Below are 12,207 nucleotides of genomic sequence, written 5' to 3'. Positions count from 1 at the left end.
ATCCTCCATTCTATATCATCTGATTACAGCCACTTACTTATCCCCGAGATTCCCATGTAATGATGCTCCTCAGCAGAGACCTTGGGCCATCTAGTCAACTTCAGCTTGGACCCAACTTGTTTCAGCTTCATACACAGCACCTAGAGCTCCCCTTCTATCAGTCTTACAAGGACTGCACATCCAAGCAGAGCTCCCACGACAGCAAGGAAACTCCAGGAACTAATTAGTCCCAGCCCCAGATTGCTGGTGTGTTTTCTTTGTAGCAAAACGTGCTTAATTTTCACAAACATGCTCTGAATCCTCAAAAAATATGCATTGTGTTTTCAAACTTACTAATTACATTCTTCAAATTCTTTATGTATCTTACACTTCAATTGCATTTCAAACAAAAATGTGTATTGTGATTTCAAACATTTATATTAAATTTTTCAAGTGTGCTTCACTTTAAATTTGTTTCATGTTTAAAATTTTCTAACATTTTGTTTACACATTTGTAGTGGTATGATATTATTTACGAATTCCAAAAATGGGTATTGGATTCAGAGGTTTCACTTTTACTGATTAAATAATGATTAAGGCTTTGATTGGGCAATGTGAGTTGGATGTTGGGTCCTCGCCCCCTTGGTGGGTGATAACCCACCGAGAAACCACGCCACAGAGAAGGGAGATTGGAGTTTTGATCCTGGAGCCCAGGAAGTAAAGACATAGAGAAGCAGATATGTGAGGAAGAAGAGAAGGCTCAATTAAAAACAGCAGAGGCCCCAGGAAGAGAGACAACCATTCATCTGATAATCTACAGCTGGCCTTGTGGAGGGAACAGAGCAGCTGAGTCCAGAGAGAAATGGAGCCCCAGGAAGAGAGGAACCCAGGAAGCCTGAACCCTTGCAGACATTGGCGGACATCTTGCTCCAACACGTGACAACAGACTTTGGTAAGGGAAGTAACTTATGCTTTATGGCCTGGTAACTGTAAGCTTCTATCCCCAAAAAATATCCTCTTTAAAAGCCAGCAGATTTCTGTATTTGGCATCAGCACCCCTTTGACTGAGTAATACAATATTTTTATATTATGCTATTGGAAACTTAAAACCAAGCCACATGATATTGTGGGTTCATCTTTTCTTTAGTGGATATTCTGATAGATTGTGTGTAGATGGGATCTCCAAAATGTGAAGACATTACCAAAGTCAGCTATCGTGGGAACAGGAAGTTCCAAAGATAAAAGAGTAAGAAGATAATGAGAAATGATGAATGATTAAGGCAGACCCTAGGTAAGAGGCATAACTTCTATTGCCTGTCTCCCTATGTTTTCCTCTCTCAGAACTGGACTTCTAATAGAAATAAACTTTATTTTTTTTTACCTATTTACATATTATTATTCATACTCAATTCTCTTTGATTATGAGTTTCACCTTTACTAAGTCCTAATCTTAAAAATTTAGTTTAGTTTCAGATGCACAGTGAGGAAAGTAGAGGATTGGGGCTAGGATGAGGGAAAGACAGATTTGGGAAACCTCAAAGTCTGCAGGGCAGCCGCAGGTACAAAACCAAAACCAGCAGAGCAGATTGTCCAGTGATCTGGTGGGGGAAGGGCACATTTAGCTGAAGACTCGTAAGGCAGCCCCATCATTTTTAACTCTAAGATCAGGATGGTTTGCATGCTCCTCAATAATTTATTTTTTCCTACCCCTGCCACATACACACAGAAAAAGGCAGAAGGGAAAAGTCGCAATTGATTCAATGTATGGTCAAGACTATCTCAAAGAGGCTATTTTAACTTGAAAGAGGCTGTTTCAAACTGAAAGAGGCAGGCAGCTATAGTGGGCAGTTTGTTTTCTTCCATGGCCTTATGAGAACAGAAGGCTCAAGAGCTGGGTGAGGGCAGTTACAAAAATATTATACATACACACACACCTATGTGAAGTAGAATACATACATTTGAATCCTTGTGGATCTGCTTTGATCACAATTAATATTGAAAAGCATTGCTTTAACTTTGGTGTGTGAATCATTAACAAATCCTGTGTACAAAATGTGAGCATTTTGAGTCTTCAGTTTACTTAAACTCTGAGCAGTATTTACACATTCGACAAATTCTTACTTCTTAGAGAACCCTCTCCTCTCTGTTAATCTATAAAATTTCCTTCTTCTCAGTTTCCTTTGCTGAATTATCCACAGAGCTCAGATCTGGATTTATACTCTCTTTCAAGATTAGTGCTTTTCAACTATAGGTGAATATTAAAATCACCTGGGAGATTGAACAAATACTGATGCCTGGGATCCATCAACAGAGATTCTGATTTAGTTGCTTTGGGTGGTTGTTGTGAATTGAATTGTATACCCCAACAAACTGGTTCCCAATTGTTAGAGAAAATACGGCACTTACTGGGACACGGAGACTGATTGACCATGAGCAAAGAATTTATTGAGAAGCTCTCCCAACAGAAGGGGTCTGAAGAACAGACTTCAGCCCCCCCACCAGCTTGGTGGGGGTCTGAAGAGAGACTTCAGCCCACTCCTGGAAGGGGGGATTTGAATTTACACAGAACTTTCCTAGGCGGGGAAATGATAGTTGGTGAGAGCAGGTTGAGGATCTGAATGAAGTGCAGGGGTCCATAGGAAGCCCTAGAGGTGGAAATTTTCCCTGACAGTGACTAGAAGATAGTGAGTTAGGGAGTTATGGTTTCTTGGAATGCTGCAGGAGCAGATGTTTCTTTGTTCTGTGTGAATTTTATCTCCTTCTCATATGTAGGTAGGGAAGGTTTCCATTTCCTTTTACTCCTGTCTCTCTGTGGTTTCTTTATTTAACCTGAGGGGAAGTGCCGTGCCCTTAGGCACATAGGAGGGCGTTTGCCTTTTTTTCAGTGTATGTCAGGGGAAACTGAGCTATGGCTTGCTAATTATTGCAAGCCTCTAACACTAATCTTAATCCATGTACCTTCGGGCATGAAAATATTTGCAAATAGGACCTTTTTGAAGTTGCCATTTTTAGGTAAGATGTGGCCAATTGAATCAGGGTGGGTCTTAACCCATATTTCTGGAGGCCTTATAAAGAGAAGACACCAGAAACCAGAAATCAGAGAAAGCTACAGGGAGAAGCCCAAAGTCAGCAGAAACGAAAGAAACAGACAAGGAGCGAGAGCTAACCATGTGACGGCATGCACAGTTGCAAGCCAAGAAGCCCTAAAAATTGTGGCCAGTAAGCCTCAGAATGCTACAGACTTCAGCACTGCCTTGCCAATGCCTTGAATTAGGGTTTCTAGCCTGAGAAACTAGGAGCTAATAGATTTTAGTTGTTTAAGTCAAACTATAGGGTGGTATTTGTCATTGCCACCTTGCAAACCAAGACAGACGTCTTGGGCAACCAGATTATTAAAAATGTCACCAGATGATTCTAATATGACACCAATAATGAGAACCACTCTCTTCGATTATTTTCGCCCTGTTGAAAAACATCAATTTTTATTTTTCTGTTCTAGAACTCATTCTTGAGATAAAGATTCATCCATTCAACAGTCAGAACTTTGCTGGTAATAACAGAATAGCCTCTATTGAATTAATTCTCCTGCCAATAACAAGTATAAACTCCAGACAAACAAATATATCTATGTCTAATACATATCTATGTTAATATGTATTTATATATATATATATATATCTTTCTCAATCACCTATCTATTTGTCGACTAGTTAAAAGCTGGTAGAAACTGGAGGTGATATGATACTTTTAAAAATGGAAGTATACTAGGTGAGAGCAACATGGTTAATAGTTAATAAAATATTAACTTTTAATGTACTTATAAGAAATATTATGTATCATAAGATATTATTATAATATTTTATACATATTATATATATGTTAATAGCGCTATGGTAATAAAGTCATTTGTATCCGCTTCCTATTGGTGCTGTAGCAATTTACTACAAACTTGGTGCCTTAAAACAAAACAGATTTATTCTCTTACAATTCTGCAGATGGGAAGTCCAAAATAGGTTTCACTGGGCTGAAAGCACAGTGTCAGCAGGGCTGCAGCCCTATAGAGGCTCTAGGGGAGAATCTGTTTCCTTGTCTTTTCCAACTTTCAGTAGCCGTCTCTATTGCTTGTCTTTCGACCCCGTGCTCTATCTTCAAAGCCACTGACATCACATCTTCTCTCCCTGACTCTGCTCCCTCTGCTTCTGTCATATGGCCCTCCTCTTTTGTTTCTCAAATCCCCTTCTAGTTCCCTCTTATGAGGATATTTGCCATTAAATTATTAGCCATCACAGATAATAACCCAGGACAATCTCCCCATCTCAAGAACCTAAACTTCATCACATCTGCAAAGCCTCTTTTTTTGCCATAAAGGTAACATTCACAACTTCCAGGGATTAGGATCTAGCTTTTGGGGGGAGGGGGGCATTATTGAGCCTACCTCATCATCTTTTACTGTTCCTTCCCCACTTCACCTTTTCTTTTCCATAAGCAATTCTTTCGGGGTTTGACTTGAAAAATACATCTTGAATCCACCCTCTTCATTTCCACTGGCATCCCTCTAATCAAAGCCATTGCTAAGTATCACCTGGTCTACTGCAAGAGCTTTCTAGCTGGTTTTCCTGCTCCCAGTACTGTCATTGACTAGTCATACAGTGACCAGAGTTATCTTCTGAAAACACACACCAGAACATGTTAATCACCTGTTTAAAACTTCCAATGATCTTCCATTGCTCTCAGAATAAAAACCCAATGCCTTTTATGGGCCTACAAATCCCAGAACGTTGTGGCAGGCACCTAATCTCATCATATCTGATGCCATTTGTCCCCTCATTCACTCTGCTTCAAGCTCAACGAACTTCTGTAATTCCTCAGTCCCCCAAATCTCCTTCCCACCTCAAGGCTTTGTCAAATAAGGTCCCCTCTGGCTGGAATATACTTCTTTTCTCCCTGCTGTCATCTCTTTCTCCTACTTTAGATTTTAGCTCAAATACCTTTACTTAGAGACAGCTTATATAACCCTAAGGAGCCCCATTTTACCCTATTTATCTCCTTCAAAGTATTTAACACATTTTAAAATCATCATAATTAGTTTCTTCTATCAGTTAGGTTCAATCAGGAAAATTAAAACCCTCTTAATATGTTTAACAGAAGAAACATAAAATAGGGAATTTGTTTCAGAAGTGTTTGAAAAGCCACAAGGGCAAAAATGAGGTGGCATATGGAGGAATAAAATAGAAGACAATATGTTACTCAGGTGCTAATACCTGCAGAAAACAGATATCAGACCTAGGGTTGGGGGAACAAAAGGGCAGAAATGGTGTTATCAGATACCAAGAGCTCATTCACAGCTGGGGGTGCTGCACAACAAGTATGAGAACCTAGAAACACAGAGAGAGAAAGAAGAAGAGCATCTTGCTTTCTCATTCTCATCTCCTGCCAGAGCTCCTATTGGCAGAACCTAAGAGGAACCAAGAGAGCCTGAGAAACATAGTTTGCTTACCCTCTCCACAAGAATACAGGGAATACAGAGGATCGAGGCAGGTAGGTAGCTGAGAGGCCACATCTTGTTATACTTTTCTCTTGACCTCCCTAAAATGTAAGCTTACTAAGAGCAGGGACCTAGTGTTCTTGTTTACTTGTATTTTTCTTGTGCTTCATATTGAATCGACGTGTTGATTCAATGACTATCTTAGTTCGCTAGAGTTGCTGTAAAAAAAGTACCACAAACTGGGTGTCTTAAAACAACAGAAATTCATTATCTCAGAATTCTGGAGTTAGACGTCTGAATCAAGGTATCAGCAGGACCTTGCTGCTTCTGAAGTCTGTTGGACTCTGGCCATGGGTTGTTACCAATCCATGGTGATCCTTGGCTTGTACCATAACTCAGTCTCTGCTTACATCACAGTTACCTTCTCTCTGTCTGAAGGTGCCCAAACTTCCTCTCCTTATAAGGACACAGTCATACTGACTTAGGATCCACCCTAACCCAATCTGATCTCATCTTAACTAATAACATATTCAAAGATCCTATTTCTAAATAGGATCCCATTCACAAAACTGGATGTCAGAACTTGAAAATAGCTTTTAGTGAAGGCGCAGTTCAATCCATAACAAATGAGAAAATGGGTTTTTAACAGGATACCTCTGTATATTCCAGACTGGTTTAGGGTTAGCCACAATGAACACAGTTACTTTCCTTCCCTGGGCAAATTTTTTGTCCTTATGCAGGATAAGATACCCTGGATCTAAATGGAATTGTAGCAATTAAATCATTCCAGGAAGTAGGTAGTTTATATGCCCTCCCCTTGTAAATGAAAAGAAAATGACTAACTGAAGGGTCCTACATTGCCAATAAAACCTTGCATTTGTGTGGGTCACATCTAACAAAATAAAGAGTGGCTTGTTTAAATGGGGTCTGGCAATAACAATTGGTAAACATTGATTGCTCAAAAGCTGTTCATCCCCAACAGTAAATATATTTTGAAAAGCTCCCTTTCAAAGCATCAGATGTTCCTTTTTCCACCAACTGTCTGCATGTCTCTGCAACAATTGACCCTGCTGTTCTAACCACCCCGTTTAGAGCTACATTTCCTGGGAACTACTTTTTTAAAAATGTGGAGATTTAAGCAGCATGAACAGGCTGGGGTGAATGTGTCTTATGTTCCAATAAACAAAAATTACAAGTGAGAAAAGTTTATAATGCTGTAGAAAGAGATCAGGGGAAACGGACTTTGGCCCAGTGGTTAGGGCGTCTGTCTACCACACGGGAGGTCCGTGGTTCAAACCCGGGGCCTCCTTGACCCATGTGGAGCTGGCCCATGCGCAGTGCTGATGCGCGCAAGGAGTGCCCTGCCACTCAGGGGTGTCCCCCGCGTAGGGGAGCCCCACGCGCAAGGAGTGCGCCCATAAGGAGAGCCGCCCAGCACGAGAGAAAGTGTAGCCTGCCCAGGAATGGCGCCGCCCACACTTCCCGTGCCACTGACGACAACAGAAGCGGACAAAGAAACAAGACGCAGCAAAAAGACACAGAAAACAGACAACCAGGGGAGGGAAGGGGAATTAAATAAATAAAAATAAATCTTAAAAAAAAAAAAAAAAGAAAAAAAAGAAAGAGATCAGAATGAATCCCTGCCCAGACCAGAAAGAAGCTCATTATAGCTGGAGCTCCATACATGATCTCTGTTGAGAAATTTGTCTTTAGATCAGTATACTAAATAATTAGCATTACCATAGCAATGGGAGCTGAAAATAAGCTGCATTAGCAATCCACCTCCTGTGCAAAGTAAGTAGTTAGCACAAAGACTTGCAAGGTCAGTGTTTATATAGTGCCTACTATGTGCCAAGGTTTTTGAAAATTCATTTATTTAATTGAAAGAACGTGGGCTTAAGAATCAGAAGATCTGTGTCTAGGTTCTGACTCTGCCTTTTTAAAAGTACATAGTTCTGGGAAATGTATTTAATGCCTCAACTTCAGTTTTCATAAGTGTAAAACAGGAATAAGAATTACATAGAAATTGTGAAGATAACTTAAGAAAACACATGAAAAGTTGTTTGTAAAGTTGCTATATAAGTATTTCTGCTGTGAAATATAAGTTGCTACTTAAATATTTCAGCTTTTATGATTGTTAGTAAAGGAAGTAAACAGAAATGCCAGCCACTTTAGGCATTTGGCTGCCAAAATAAGATGGCAGTTTTCAGAAATCAAAAGGGAGTGCTGAAGATGTTTGGGGACATTTTGGCCCAAAACACGGGACTGTTGAAACCTGTTCTGCAAATCAGAACTCTTCCATGCAGGTTATACAGGAAGAAAGACACAGGGCACAAAATCAGTTGGAAACAAAGACAACTTTATTTTTACCTGTGTGAGAACCAAGAACTCCTGATGCGAAATTTTGGTAAAGCTGAGTTGGAGTCTGCAGCTTAAGATAATGACCTAAGTGAGGCCTCTTTGCTCACAGCAGTCTAATTTCAAATCCTGGAATATTAGCACCTTTTGAAAAGCCACACTGTGCAGGGACCCAGTGCACTAACCAGGATACTCAGTTGGTTTTGTGGAGAAAATAAGAGTTGCAGATCTTTGTCCAAGAGAAGAGCCCACTTGTTCGCCTGGCCCTAGGAAAGAGAAGACGTGAAAAAGAAAAACGGTAGTGTATATTCCTGATATTTATGGCCCCGTGTGGGTGAATCCACCACCCAGAATTTAACCAATAAGATTAGTAATTTATTCTCCATGGGAAGGTGAGGGAGCTGGGGTACATGTAGAGACAAAGAAACTACCCTCTGCTCCCCTGCCTGTGGCAGTGAGCCAGTTTACATGGTCCTGGTCAGTCATTTACACCTACTGGGTACTTGGCATAAATTCATAGTTTATGATTCCACTTTGATGCACTCAACGAGGAAACTAGGTTAGCCAGTGGACCAATTATTATTTTATTACCTCTGAGCTCTAAATTTTCACTTCATTGCCTGATCTGTGAACATGGAGCCAGGCCCTTTAACTGCTTCTTCTTGGCCTTATGGCACAACGTTAACCTTTGTCAGCGAGAGCGCTGAAGAGACAATGAATGCAGGAGGCAGGGGATCATTCTGATTTTGGTAAGCTCCTCCAGCTTGCAGCTTCCTCGCGCCTGATTCCTGCAGGGCAAGCAGCTTCTGCAAGGCCTGGCTCCTGCAGTGTGCAGCTTCCCTGGCCCGTGGCTCCTGCAGCATGCCTACTTTCTCCAGCACCGAGCTCTGCAGCCCTACGGCTCTCCAGGTCCAGGAGTCTGTAGCCTAGATGGCTTCGCTGGCACCAAGCTCTGGCGGGGCATGGACCAACTGCATCCAGTGACCACAAACTTCTTCCAGCGCCCTCTTTAGTGGATTTGCAGTGGACTATCTCTGGCAGGTTACCTCCCTGGGAATATTCTGCCAGCACTATAAAGAGCAGATTTCTGCTGACTTCTTCTAGCACAGCCTCACAGCAACTTCTCTGCCATCCGGGGGTCACAGTGAGCTGCACCCCCTCCAGTCATCTCTGGGGTCTCAGCCACAGGGGTGAAGTGTGGGGCGCTCCTGCATGGATGCTCTCTCACCCTCAGGGCTAGTGGTTGCTACTTCTACATTCTTCAGGGTTCTCTTTACTTCCTACTAGCTATGCCCTTGTTACTCCAATCCTGTTATTGTTAGTAATTCTTTTGATTAGGCTTCCTGTGTTCAATTACTGTGCGGTTTCCTTCCCTTGATTGGACCCTGACTGATTCAGCCTGTTGATGTACTCTGGTCACTGCTCTAGGATTTACTGAACATGTGCTCTGGTTGGCTGAGTGTTTCATCGTTATTATCGCGTTTAGTCTTCGCAGCAGCTCTTTGTGGTAGAATGCTCTTACTAGTACCATTTTACAGATAAGGACCCCCAGGCTCAGAAAAAGTCCTTCAGCTCTTAGGTCACAGACTTTGGAATTAAACTCAAACTCATATTTGTCTGGAGTAAAGACCATCCTACATATAGACAGACATTTTCCAAAATTTACCTGAGATGATATTATTTCGCTCTTAGCACTAGATAATATCCTAGATTCTTATTGAATATGTCCTTTCTGGTTCTCATTGAAATACCAATTATATTCCTTTGTGACGAAATGAAACTGGTCTTTGTGAGACTTTAAGCATTTTTTTTTACCACCATCTTTTACTTTCCTTGGTGTGTCTGAAAGGACACATTAGAAACAGCATGAATTGAGCTATCAATAGCTAACTTGCAGAGCTACTGCTACTATGTTTCCTTTCTTGACTGATCTTCTTTTAACTCCAATTGATTTTTCAAACTTTTTTTCAGCGTCTGCTTGAGTCCCTGTTTTCCTGAACTCTCATCTGCCTTTCTAACACCACAAACTTTATTTTATATGCTTTGGCCCAGTGGGGGTGATTTCTCAGATGAAATAAGTTGTTTCCTTTCTCTAGTTCTAAAATCATCAGAGGCTCCTAGTAGCATGAAAGGGAGTTGTGCGATGTATTTTGAAGATCATACACTACAGATTGGAAAGAAAATGATAGATATGTTTTTCTACTCACTGAATATATTATGCCTTTGTCAAGACCCAGTTCAATTTTTTTTTCTCCTGTAAAACTTCCCCTGAACAGTTCATGCATATATAGTTGTATGGATAGAAAGTACAGAAATTTGTCTATATAGAAAGCTGTATGTGTCATTACAAGGAAACATAGTTGGGTGATTCCTAATTTTTAGCTCCATGCTCACCAGCTCACATGGGACCTGCATGGAACACACAGTCAATAAAGACTTGCTAAGTGAATATGAAACTTTACTCTTCCTTTAGCTGAATACAAATTACATGCATAATATCACAGACTATTGGGCTTGAAGGAGATATTAGATATCATTTTTCCCATTTCATGGATCAGCAAATGAAGCAAACGGAAACAGGGCCTTGCAGAAAGACACAAACCCAGTTAGCAAGAGCTTTCTTTCCAAGCTCTACCTGTTTTTCCTGAATACCCAAAGCTGCAAATGATTGATGTTGTCCTACAATGGGAATCAAATAGTTCACTTTTCCTTTCTTGCATATTACATTTTTCCTTGGCTATCAGTATTTATCCAGGTAATAAAAATAACCTAATAGTAACGTTACAGGGCCTACAGCCGGAGATACAATTTAAACATTTTAAATATATTATTCAAATTATTTATTCCCTTATTTATAATTTTTGCCTCTTTCATATGTCAAGGACTGAAACAGGTCCTTAAGTCCCCTCACTCTAATAGTAATTTTTGTCAATTTTCCTTAAAATCCTAATAATTTTTGTTTTATATATCATATTTACTCTTTGGTTATTATAATAAATGATACCTTTAATACTGTATGTGGCAGGTCTTTTAAAAAATAAGCTTATTCTTCTTCATGGATGACTTTCCTATATAAAGCCTGCAATTTTTAAAGTATATTAAGTAAATATCTATATTCTATTCCTTTTCTTTATCTCCCAATCCTGTAAGCACTTTCAGGCTTTGTTCAAAACGCCCGCCTCTCCCATCCCAAAGTCTTTTCAAATGACTTCAGTCCTGACTACTGTTTGTCCCTCTCTCTTGTTCCTGAACCCTTAATACTTACATACCTGCCCATGTTGTTTGTCACTCAACTATGTACTCCCACATCTCAACTTAGTTCACAAAGGAAAGCAGCACCCGAACAGTCTGTGAAAATCTCATTTTCCTCTTGTGTCCACCATAATCATAAGTTGCTGTGGGTGGTCTCAGTGGACAATTGCTGACTGAGACAAAACCAACATAACAAAAAAAACACTTAAACATCTCTAGGGCAAAAACAGAGTTTAGTAATTGCACTTTTCATGTTAATCAATGCAATCTGGCCAAGTATTTATGGAATTTGGCTTCAGTTAGATTAATCTGAGTATTCTTTCCCTGGCTGTGTCCATTCCAAAATACCTGTAAGTTTAGGGAGATCACCTAGTGGGTGTTGGAGTCACTGTTATCAGCCAGGATTCAGTAAGGAAGACATAATCCACTCTACATATTCCACATATGAAGGGGTTTAAAATAGAGAAGTAGACGTTTCCACTTCCACTACCACTGGAAGAGCTGGGGGAGGGGAGGGGCGGGGAGAGGGAGGGTCAAAAGTCAATTGGACAGTTCCAATCAGTGTCTAGGTTGGTGCTGTGATCCTCATGGCTGTGTGGGTGTCTGCCTACAACAGTATGATGGTTACTTTCTTCTGTGAGTTGGCTAGGTGATGGTGTCCAATCATTTGCTCAAATACTGGCCTAAATGTTGCTGTGAAGGTATTTTGTAGATGTGATCTACAATCAGTTGAATTTAAAGGAGATTGCCCTTAATAATTTGGGTGGTCTCATTCATTCAATTGCAGACCTTAAAAGCAAATGCTGAAGCTTCCAGAGGAAGGAGACATTCTGCCTCAACAGTAAACCATCCACCCCTCTCTGAGTTTCCAGTCTGCAAGCCTATCCTACAGATTTGGACTAAGATTGCAGCATCAAATCACTGAAATTTCCAGCTTGCCGACCTGCCCTGTGGATTTTAGACTTGCCAGCTCTCACAATTTCACAAGCCAATTCTAATGAATCTCTTTATAAATAGCATATAATATTAATATATATATATCAATTGATTGAACTATCAATAGATAGATAAATAGCTATATCCTGTTGTTCTTTGGAGAACACTGATCAGAGAATAATGGGCTCTCCTTTTCC

This window comes from Dasypus novemcinctus, chromosome 8, assembly GCF_030445035.2.
Source record: "Dasypus novemcinctus isolate mDasNov1 chromosome 8, mDasNov1.1.hap2, whole genome shotgun sequence".
In the NCBI taxonomy this organism is placed as follows: domain Eukaryota; kingdom Metazoa; phylum Chordata; class Mammalia; order Cingulata; family Dasypodidae; genus Dasypus; species Dasypus novemcinctus.
The sequence above is the reverse complement of the archived record's forward strand: the minus strand, read 5'-3'. Positions refer to the sequence as shown.